Source organism: Megascapheus bottae, chromosome 7, assembly GCF_031878675.1.
Source record: "Megascapheus bottae isolate mThoBot1 chromosome 7, mThoBot2.hap1, whole genome shotgun sequence".
In the NCBI taxonomy this organism is placed as follows: domain Eukaryota; kingdom Metazoa; phylum Chordata; class Mammalia; order Rodentia; family Geomyidae; genus Megascapheus; species Megascapheus bottae.
In genome coordinates, this window is record NC_143515.1 from 28,907,432 (window position 1) to 28,920,000 (window position 12,569).

Genomic DNA, 12,569 nt, shown 5'->3' on the forward strand with positions numbered 1-12,569 from the left:
TTGATTTTTATGTGTTTTGAATATTTCATTATTCATATTTAATCTGTTTAGAGATAGGAAATAAAATTCTGTGAAAATAAAATGTGAAAAATCTACTATTATAAATCTTCCCTAAATAATTCTACACACATAAAATCCTTACAGATAATGCACATGGAAATTTAACTAGGTAAGACATAGAAGGTATGGTTCACAATTATAATGTTAGCTGATAGGGAATCTGAATTTCAAAGCCATTTGGATATAAAAGTCCAAGAGACATGATCTCCAAAAATAATTTTTGAAAAACAGGCTGGCTAATACATGACTCAATTGATAAGAATTTCAGTTGAGAGAAAGCCTAAGTAAGAGGCCCTTAGCTCAAACCCTACTGCCAAATAAATAAACAAAGGAAAGAAAGAGATAGGAAGGAAGGAAGGAAGGAAGGAAGGAAGGAAGGAAGGAAGGAAGCAAGGAAGGAAGGAAGGAAGGAAAGGAAGGAAGGAAGGAAGGAAGGAAGGAAGGAAGGAAGGAAGGAAGGAAGGAAGGGAAGGAAGGAAGGAAAGAAGGAAGGGAAGGAAGGAAGGAAGGAAACAGGAAGAGAGAGAGCATTTCCTGTCATATTAAATATATCAGTGTAAGGAACAATATATACAAAGTTGTTTTTAAAAGTGAAGTATGCAAGAAAAAACAAAACTGGAGACACCCTGATAAATAGAAACAAACAATTTAATATAATCTAAGATGTGACCTGAGAGAATAAATATGGTAAAATAAATTGTTTACATACAAAATTAATATGTAATATGAAAATTTAAGGTAATGTGCTCTATTAAAGATTTAAGAAGGAAAGCATTAAGTCAAGAAATACAGCATAATAAATTCCATTACTTTTTCTTAGGATATAAATATATTTAGAGAAAAGGGACAAAAGCATAAATATATTTCTCATTGAAAAATATTAAGATTATCTAAACTCACATATTAATTTAATGTTTTTCTATGACAAATAGTATAAAATAGACAAGAGTACATACACACATATGATTTAGAAATATCTTGTCTGTCCACAGACAATAGAGGTATAATAAAATAAAATGCTGTATACAGAAATCCAAGGAATATTAAACTTTATTGCCACATTTAACAAGATTTAAACATTAAACTTTCAAAATTCAATTGCATTCATAAAAATGTGCATAAACAGTATGCATTTTCAAGACCTCAGATGTAAGAAAAATGGTATGATATACTGAGAAATTTAGCAAGTATACATAGTTTAATGTAATATTTTGTGTGAAAATATTTGAAATGACCTAAATTGAAAGTAGCTTTAAAAAAATTCATATCAGCCAGAAATAATGCCAAATATATTCTAGGAATATCTCACTCACCAAAACATATGTGGTGCACATAACTTGCTCTACATTTTTTAGAAAAAAAAGAAAAGAACATAAAGAAATATAAAGGATTTATTCCTGAACTCACAGCAATTTTTTTTAATTTATCCCAGACTTTTCCACCTAGTACCAGTTTGAAATTTTTATTTTAGAAGGCATTTTTAGCAACCATTATAAATTAAATAGCAAAGTAGCCAAACATACAAAACAAAACAAAACAAAAAAATGTTGAATGCATTTTAGGGAAATTGTAAGGGATGTAAATTTCAAGAGTCACCACGGAAAATTCACCCCTAGTAAAATTTTAAAGTATATTTCAGTATTTATTAAAATAAAATAAAATCACAGATGTACGCGAGACTACCTGTGTCGGGAGCAAGAGTGGAATCAAACTGTACTTTGATTTGCATCAGATAATTGCTTGATTGTCTTATTGCTTTTTGGCCTTCTCCTTTGCATAACCCAATTGATCTTCGGTGTTTTTATAGGTTCCCTCTCCTAACAACTGATCAACAGTGTAAGGCAGGTTCTTAGACCTATTTGTTTCACTTTTAGCCCGACACTGTGCAGTGAACTCTGTCTCCCATAATAAGTACTCTCCTGCACTAAGGCATGCTCTGGCAAGCCGCTTCCAGTCATTTGGGCATGCAATACCAGCACACGCAGCCTCCAATATTACTTGAGTAAAAGGGGCAGTTGGCCCATATTGGGAGCAGGCATTTTTTAAATCCTGTAATAGTTTAACAGGAACAGGTTGATGGTATACTTGTTCATCATGATCAACTAAACTAGGGAAGCATCGAGGCCCTGAAATACCTTCCCTCTCTCTAGCAGCCTGAGTCAGGTTTAATTGCGATGCACTGTGCCTGGTTGTAGTGCCTGTTAAAAGGGACTTGTTGCTAGGGCCTTTAGGCTTGCCTAAAGGTTGAGAAAGGGATTGAGGCCGTAAGGCTGCAGCTGGAGGCGGTGGGTGTGAGGGGTAAGGTTTAGAATCAGACATCATAGTGGCCTGAGGGTCATATTCCTTTCCTACTTCTGGGGGGGCTCTCTGCTCTGTCCCCATTTTCGATAGAAGATGTAGCATTTCTTCTAACTTCTTCTCTATCGTAGCCACCCGGCCCTCCAATGACTCATCATAACTTTCCTCCTTGGTATTCAAACCTGAATTCTGATACTCAATATCTACTGGTTGTTGTTCCCTTTTCAAGATCTCACTTAGACTCTCTTGGGCTGCGGCATATGGCTCAGCCTCAGGTTCTTCAGAAGGGTCCTTTAACTCATAAAGTTCCCTTAATTCAAGATTAAGTTCAGCATTTTCATGTAGAGGATTTATGCATTCACTTACTAAATTCCATACAGTAGCAGCCTCTATTGGGGTCTTTTCGGGGCCATATACATCATAATAATCTTGAATTCTTTTTCCTATCCGATGCCAGGCTTTTTGGAATTCCTCCTCTATAGACCTCGGGCATGCCTCCTCGACAAACTGTAGGAAGCTCTGAAGCACCCCTTTTTCCACCCACGTTCCGTGGGCTTCAAATAGGCCTGTTAAGATCGGTAGAAATAACCCATGGCCTTTAGCTTGACCCATAATTTTTACTCCTGACTATACTCTCTTAATAGTCCTACGATGTGTTACTCACCACAGGGAGGGGTCCTTCACCTTCGTCCCAGATTTTCAGGTCCCTGTTCGGGCGCCAGATGCCGGGGCCTCCCGGCAGCAAATTGGGGTTCCTGAAATAAGGGGCAGGGACTGGAAAAATTAGAAGAGAGACAAACACATCGGGTCCAGGAGGTCTGCAGCCCAAGCAAAAACTGCCGCTGCGTTTATTCTTAACTCAAAGTTTATATCCCTTCTTGAGACCAGGGCACTGCCAGGTGTTACATCCAGATGGTTAATCAGGGAACTGTTGGGGGTTACATTCATATGGTAAATCTCAGATCAATTGAACAGGAGAAGGCCAAAAAGCAATAAGACAATCAAGCAATTATCTGATGCAAATCAAAGTACAGTTTGATTCCACTCTTGCTCCAGACATACCTGATATTTTGAACCATGTTTAACTGTGCTTATCACTGCCTTTGTTAATTTCTACCAACTGGCTTTGCAGGTGACAGTCTTCACACAATTGAAATAGCCAGCAGAATTCTGTAATCACAAGAGAAATTATATACCCGGCACTAGTCTGAGATGCTTTACATGCATCACTGATGCTCAATGTAATTCTGTGATAAAATCCAGATGCTTCTTTCCACTTGTAAAATCACATTAAAGAAAGGATAATGTACAACATTAATCATGTCATTTTACTGGATAAATCATAGGGGGTTTGTCTAAATAATCAAAGGCACTAAATAATCTAAGAACAAAAATGCCATTAAACAGAAAATAAGTGAAATTCTCCCATGGGTTAACAGTCCAATTAAACTGGATATGCTTCATCTATTTGAAAGATAGATTAGTTAATACCATCCATAAAGTTAAGGGAAATACTGCCAATATATAGTGGTATCAGCACATAGAGTTTGGAAATGGATCCCTCAAATATGAATCTAACTAAAAATAAACATGGCTTATTATTAGATTTTATGTCATGATGTCAATAGAATAAGACAATTATCTTTGAAGATTCTCCTTGGAAAAGTGTTATATAACAAGTCTTAATATATCAAATAATTCTTTAAGTTCACAATCTGGTGAGAAAGCCAAATATATAATCATTTAAAGTAAAATACAAATTGAAATTATAAACACTGAACATTCTGTTATATAAGCACAAATGAAGGAATATCTGATATGCCTTTTAAGAAATTTTAGATGATTTATAGAATGAATAATACAATTACAGTTAGGAAATATGTGCATTTTGAAAAGTCCTAAAAGAGAAACAGACAGCATTACCAAATATTTGGTGATATCTACTGTTCTATTTGATTTAAGGTTAGAAAAGTATTGTCTTAAAATGTGGCATTTGGGCAGTCGGGATAGATTTGTCCACATCTGACAATGTGGAGGAAAAATGAAGGAACTGCAAAATGCTTTAGGGGGCAGTGTTTGTGAAGACAGAGCAGATTGAATAGGCATTAACTTGCCCCTTCTCTAAGGATACACCAGAGTGACTAAAGAAAACTTGAGTACATATATATATATATACATATATATATACACATATATATATATACACATGCACACACACACATATACATATATATTATAATTCACTAAGAGACTTGATTTTCAGCACATTGACATAGCTGACTTTTTTTTTTAATTTAGTAAAGAAAAGTAGGATTAAAGACTAGTTGTGGAAAATTGAAGTGTGTACCACTTTTATTCATTATCAAAAAGTAGGGCTTGGAAGAGAGGCAGTAGTTTAGAGATAGATTTTCAGTACAGTTGATGAATTCTAGTGAATGGATGCATGTAGGAACTAGGGAAAGTCAGAGAAAAGAATAAGGAATGGTAATGGTGAGTTTATGTTTAGGGCTTTAGCTTCAGTGTTACAGCTGAAGGAATCACTCAACATTTTCTTGCATGTTTTTTGTTGTGGTGGTGGTGATCCTTATACAGTGTACTTAGGATTTAGGTACAGATTACAGTGGACAAATGGGTGCCCAGTGGGAATTGTTTTCTATTAATATTTGAGATACTTTTAAGGCATATGAAGAGTAGAAAGATCCTGCAGGCAACTGAAACTAAATAAAGAACAGAAAAAAATAACTCTCATCGTGCTTTATGTGCTGGAAGAAGCCAAAGAAATATTTACCCAGATTTGGAAGAACATAGGATTCCAAATTATTCCCTTCTACCAAGTAGTTCTTGTGAATAGGTAGCTACTCTTAAGAAATCAGTATAATTTTTTTGAGGATTTAAATTCTCATGATCCATACTATTTGTAATTAGTTATTAGTTTTTTTTCCTTGCATTATAAATTAGGAAACTTCTTTCTTTCAAGTGCTATTTCCCATCAAAATCAAATCCAACAACTGTAAATAAAAGAAAATTCTCTAATGGCTGTATTAATTGTATTTGGTGACAGGATAGTTTTCAGGAGCTGACTGACTGCACAGTTGTCATATCTTGAAATTATTGAAGACTGAATAACAGAAGCTAACCAAAAGTGAAATAAAAGCCTACTTCAGAACTAATGTAGAAAGAAAGCCATTTGTAAAGAAAACTTAAAAGGTTGCCTCCCCAGACAGAATCTGCTTTGATTTGGTTCTTCCCTGTTTCAGACAAGAAAAGCAAATAACCAAGGAAAAATCTCCAAAGCATATGCCATGTCATCTCATAGAGATGTGTGGAAGAGAAAATAATACTGATAGCTTGCACAATGACATTTCACCTATTTGTATCTCCAAGAATTTAAGTGCTTCTGGATTCTGGTCCGTATGCCATATTCCCAGGCCCTGATTTCAAACACTACTATTGCCTGCGCATTGTGATTTAGATCCGGCTTAATTTCTGTACTCTTCCCATCACCCTGCAGCTCATTTAGATAATGACCGTTGAGCTTAAATTTAGTTCTGAATTTATTTTACCTTGGATTCAAGTTAATCATTCTGATTCAGTTTAAAAGGACAAATAGTTTTCCCACATGGTGATTGGGTCAGAGAAACTATTTTTTGATGACTTGTATCCATATCATTCTTCCTGCCAGCCGTGTTCTTTGGACACTTGTCTCCCTCACATCACTAAGGAAAATCATCTTATTCTTACAGTATCATTATGATTTTTGTTTTCCCCAATATCTCCCTTCATCTCCCATCACAGGTGAAAATGTGCACTTACACATCCCTCCCTCCCATCTGCGCAGACACTGGAAGATACAACCTCCTTTTCAGTCCTCTTTTTGCGGTTCCTAAATGGAGTCCCCTGGGTGGGGCCTGCATTTCAACACTAACCATCTAGATTAACATACATTTTTTTTTCTTTTTTTTTGTACAGGAGCAGTTTTTTTATTGTTGTATTTTGTTGTCAGAATACTGTACAGAGAGTTAACGTACATTTTTGCTTCCTTTTTACTACTGTCCTTAACACTGCAGCCAAAATTAGTATTGTAAACGATCTATAAATTGTAGCTGCACTGCAGGATGTTAGTATCATCTTTGTTACCTTGTTCTTGCTGTTTTGCATTTATACTCCTAATGCTCTGAAGTAGAGAGAATGATGAATCAAACTGTAAAGCAAACTATTAAGTAGTTGTACAAAGGGATTACAATTCCATATATAATTTAGGTTATGAATATAATGCAACCACTTTTGCTTATACTTGTTCCTAAGGCTTGATGCTAAGTGCTATCTCTGAACTTTTGTGCTAAAGTTCGTTCTCTATAATCTAAGCCATAGCTCCATTTCTAGCTTTTTGGTAGTTAAATGGAGATTAAAGTCTCATAAACATTTCTGTCTAGGCTGGCTTCAAAACACTACCATTCTGGCTATCCTAGCCACACATCCTGTTTTCCATCTCTAATACTCATTATTTTTAGTGTACGCTAATTACTTAAAAAACATTTCTAACATCTCCATTTACAATGATGATTTAAAAAAAAAACACATTTTTTTCCTTTGTCCAGAATTTTTCTTTAAGCAATGTTCCTGAAATGTAAGCACTTGAAATGGACATACATGAGGATTATATTTCTATCTGGAAAGGTTTTCTTTCATTTGGTTCTGAAGTTGTTGTATTTGCATTTCTTCTCCATTTTTGTTGTTGTTCTTTAGAAATCTCTATCGCTTATTAGTTGTGGTTCCAAGTTCTTAGTTCTCTATATGCATCAATTTCCTTTTGGGGGAATTACTACATTTTTATGCTTTAGGGTGAGTGTGTTTGATCTCCATATATCCCTCCTGTAAGATCTTCCGATACTGTAGTTTGTGCCACTGAGAGGGAGCTCTAGCTTTCTTTCTAAATGAATTATCCTATCTACTTGCTAGTATCCCATGAGTATTGTTGAACTCTACTACTTTTTTCTACCCTTGTGTGTTATCCTAGTCTAGTTTTCCTAAGTGGTGGAGATAAACTGTTAAAAAGACCATGTACACATAAGCAGATGCTCCCTGAGTAATTCTTGGGTCATTTTATTATTTTTGTAGGACATGTTTAATTTAATGCCGTAAAAACAGGTTCTGTTTTATGTATACCCTGGGAAATTTTATCACTAATTTTTCATTTAAATATTCTTAATATTTTTAATGCCTAGGGATTAGTAACTAAAATAAGTGACTATATCTGGGGCATTGTTGTCTTTCAAGCTAAATACTAACACATAAGGGAAATCAATTTATAATAATTAGAACATGAAAGGCAACATCTAATGCCATTTAGGAAAAATTTAGAACATTTAAAAAAATCCATATTCTAGTATATTCAATTTTTGACTCTGTAGTATGTTTAAATTATATCTATCTTTTAATTATATTTTAGCCTTCATAGCATTTAGAACTATTTTTATTTATTTATGATATATTATTTCCATTTTGGTAATATTTAGGCTTAAGCTCCAGGAACTTACAGTTGCTCAGAAGACATTATACCACTGAGTCAGGCTTCTAGCTCTTGATACATGCTGGTTATTTTGGAAACAGAGTTTTACTTCATATGTGAATATGAGCCTTCCATGTAATTTGCCTATTTCAAGCTTCTTGCTGCCACTGGGTAAACAGTACATGCCCAGCTAAATCTAGGGAAAGTGTCTCAAAGACGTTCTGTCTATGATTGGACTGGAACCCTAACCCTCATGGTTGCAGTATGTAAAGCATACAGCTTATTTTGGCGAGTATATCTAATGGTCTGACAGAAATGTGTATTCTGCTATCAAGTAGTTTCTATACATAGTTACTTGTACATTGTAGTCATTAGAACTTCCCTTAACTTTTCTCTAAAATTTAATCACTTACTGGGGCAAAAGTGTTGAAATAACATAATTGTGAATTTGTTCAGTTTTTGCTTTGCCACTGTCGGTTTTTTCTTAGATACTATAAGGCTTGGTTGTGATGAAGAGACATATTTAGAGCTGATATATTTAGATAGAAGAATCCTTGTTCATTTATATAAAGCACTTGTTTGTCTCTGATACTGTGTTTAGTTTGCTGTGTTTTAACTAATATTAGAATAGTCATTCTGCCTTAGCTTTGAAGTTTAAAGGATATAATTTTATATAAGTTTTCCTGCCTTTTTTTTTTCTTTGAGGGTCATGGGAATTGAACTCAGCCTGGGCGCTGGGCTCTTCAGCTCAAGGCTAGCACCCGACACTGGGCCTGGGAGTTGTCTCTGAGCTGTGCAGCAGCACAAGGCTACTACCCTACCCTTGAGCCAAGGCCCACTTCCCGTTTTCTGGAGGTTAATTGGAGATTAGAATCTCAGGTTCTTTTGTGCCCAGGCTAACTTGGAACCTTGATCCTCAGATCTCAACTTCCTGAGTAGCTAGGATTATAGGCGGGAGCCACTGCTCCCTGCTTTCTGCTTTTTTATTATTTAATTACCCTTTTAAAAAGTAAACTGAATTCGTTAGTCCCTGTTAACAGCACTTTGCTTCCTGGATTTCAGCTAATAGCAGCCTACTATGTTGTTTTTTTGTGTTGTTTTTTTTTTCTAAAGGATTCTATAGAAAATTCTAGAAACAAATGTGATGATAAAGATGTTGTAGTTCAACATTTTTAATTCCAAATATTTCTTAGATATTATGTCCAACTTGTGCTATCTCCAAAGCTTGTGCAAATCTTGGGAAAAGTCAGATTTTAATTCTGCATTTAGATAACAATACCTATGTTTCTCTTCAAAGAGAAATACACCTTTCACACTAATTAGTGTTCTTTAATGATCTTGATAGAAGTTGCTGGGTGAATTATTTTTTCCAGCACTATATTTAAATGACAAAAATCTAATGCAAACAACGATTTCATTCAACTGCAAGATGAAGAGTTTAATATATCTGGTGATAAGAAAGGGATTTTCCTTTATTTGACATTGTTGAATAAACCTCACTAATCCTGTTCCTTTAGTTTTCCCATATTTCTAGGCTAAAGTTTAATAAAAGGCTAAAAATATCAAGGCTCATCTAAGCTTCTCAAAGCTTAAGCCAGGAGAGAAAAAACAGATGTTATCATAGGGAGGCTATGGTTTAGAATCATTAAGAAGAATGATGGCAAGATCACAGGGCTAAGTTTACAATTCTCTTTGTATATGGCAGAGACACCTTCTCCTAGTGAACACTTTATGTATTTTCAACTTGCCTCCAATTCACCAAAACAGAGGCAGGAGTCCAAGAGAGATTTGACAATTACAGTTTACAAGGTACTCCAACATGTTCCCTTGAGTGTTCAACTTGTTTTATGTATGTTCATTTACAAGTTAGGCTGAAGCCCTGCTGCAGGTAAGGGAGATATTTTCACCAACTCTAAGCTACACAGCATGCTTCCTATATGACATCTAATACTTAGCTTAGAATATAGATTGTCCTGAGAAATTGGTCATATTTATACAATCACCAAGTCCAGAACTGAGGCAAATGTAATGTCTAAATGTTGATAGTTTGAAACCATTTCTGTTTTATATAATTTTAATGTAGGTTTGTATTCTGATTTCTTGAACAAAATGTCTAGCTTATATTATTCCATATAATTTCATTCTTATTTCTAAAATAGTGTTTTCATCTTTTTGTTTTGTTAAAGCTCTATAGTTGCAGTTTTTCTTTCCTTCAGAGAAAAAATTTCCATCTTCTGTTTTTTATCCCTTTAGTGTGTCTCAATGTAATGCTTGCATTCTCTGTAATGTTATTTTGCATGTGGACATTGTATCTGGGATTGCACTACCTTGAACTATTCATTATATGGTTTTACGGAATGTTTAACTCAAAAGTCTTTATAATATGACCTTTTTTTTTAACATTGTAAGTTTTTTTTTTTTTTTTAGATAAGCAGTTGTGTTTTCCTTTTTAGAAGAGAAGTCATCCATAGATTATATCCTTGTATTTCTGGAATATCAATTTGGGTAACATAGCAAAGACTGAATTCTGTCAACAAATGTGTAAACGCAATGGTTATGTTTATGCAAATATTATTTATCTTCTCAAAGGATAAAGTGACAAAGATTTTGTCCCATTCTATAAGTTGCTTCTTCATTACATTTGATTTTTTTTATGTCTGAAGCTTTATAATTTCCTGTAATGCCATTTTCCAATACCTGATCTATTACTTGTGCTACTGAAGACTTTGCAGGAAGGTATAACCCATGCATAGTTCTTCAAAGGTTTTCATTGTGTTTTCATACAGCACTTTCAAAGTTTCAAGCTTACATTTTAAATTTTGATTTAATTTTAACACTTGCTCTTAGGCAGGATGAAAGGTAAGGTTCTAGCTTTTATCTTCTTTTTTCTTTGTGGGTGGGGGGCTTGAATTCTGGGCCTGAGTGCTGGCCCTGAGCTCTTAAGTTGAAGGCTACCACCCTACCCCTTGAGATGCAGCACCACTTCCAGTTTCTGGGAGATAAGAGTCTCATGGATTTCAGTGCCTGGGCTGGATTTGAACCGCAATCCTCAGATCTCAGCCTCCTGAGTAGCTAGGATTACAGGTGTGAGCCACCATGCCAAGCTTAGCTTTGATATTGTATAAGTTGAATCACAATTTTCCTGAAACAATTTGTTTCATAGGTGATCTTTTCTGCAGTGTATATTTTAGGCAGCATTGTCCAAAAGGCATATCTGTAGATAGGTGGAGACTTTACTTGTGAGGCACGCATTATTTATTTCTTGTTTCTGCTTTTGTTTCCCTATTAATCTATGTATGTTATGATGGTTCTGTAGTGTAGAATCCATTATGATCCCATATCTTTATTATTGTTCAAGATTGCTTTAACTATTGAGGCCTTTTATATTTACATATAAATTTAATAATTTATATTTTCCTATGTATTTTTAGTAATAACACTAGTATTTTGATTGGTGCTTTTCTTTCTTTGGTCATTTTTACAGTATCCATTTTACTAATGCATCAATATCAAGATGGGAAGATGTTTTCATCTTGTCTTGTCTTTTCATCTTGTCTTGGACTTGCCATGTTAAGATGTTTCACCTCCTTAGTCAAGTTTATTCCCAATTATTTTATAATTTTAATGCAATTATGTATGAAATTTTGATTTTATTTCTTCCTCCCTCCCCGTCTTGCTTTCTCTCTTTGTCTCTTTCTCTCCTTGTCTCTTTCTTTCTTTGTCTCTTTCTTTCTTTGTCTCTTTCTTTCTTTGTCTCTTTGTCTCTTTCTTTCTTTCTTTCTTTCTTTCTTTCTTTCTTTCTTTCTTTCTTTTCTTTCTTTCTTTCTGTCATAGGGCTTGAGCTCAGGGCCTGGGTACTGTCCCTGAGCTTCTTTATGCTCAAGGTTAGTGCTCTAGCATGTGAGGTACAACTGGTTTTCTTTTCCTTTTTTTCTGCCAGTCCTGGCCTTGAACTCAGGGCCTGAGCACTGTCCTTGGACTTTCTCAAGGCTAGAGCTCTACCACTTGAGCCTCAGCATTACTTCCAGCTTTTTTCTATGTATGTGATGTGAAGGAATCAAACCCAGGTCTTCGGGCATGCTAGGCAAGCACTCTACCCACTAGGCTAACCTCCAGGCCTAGCTGGTTTTCTTGTAGCTGATTGTAGATGAGACCTCACAGAATTTGCTTCCTGGTCTGGCTTTGCACAATTCTCAGATCTCAGCCTTCTAAGTATCTAGAATTTTAGCATGAACCACCAGGACCCAGCTTTTGATTTCTTTCGTTGTTTGCTTATTTTGCTATAATCAACAAGCACTCTTTTTTCCATTTCTGGGCCTTGAACTCAGAGCCTGAGCACTGTCCTTGGGCTTTCTCAAGGCTACAGCTCTACCACTTGAGCCACAGCATCACTTCTGGCTTTTTTCTATGTATGTGGTACCAAGGAATCAAACCTAGGTTTTCATGCATGCTAGGCAAGCACTCTACCACTAGGCCAAACTCCCAGCCAAGAACTGCTCATTTTTTGTGTGTTGATTTTGTATACTCTAATTCTTCTGAAAACATTTTAAAGATCAGTTTTTTGCTAGAGTATCTGGTCTTTAAAATATATTATATAAGATATACATACATTCCTTTGCTATGTGCCAGTTTCTATTCTCTTGCCATAATACTTTTCTTAGAATTTGAGCTTCATATTAAATAAGAGTGGAGAAATTGGACA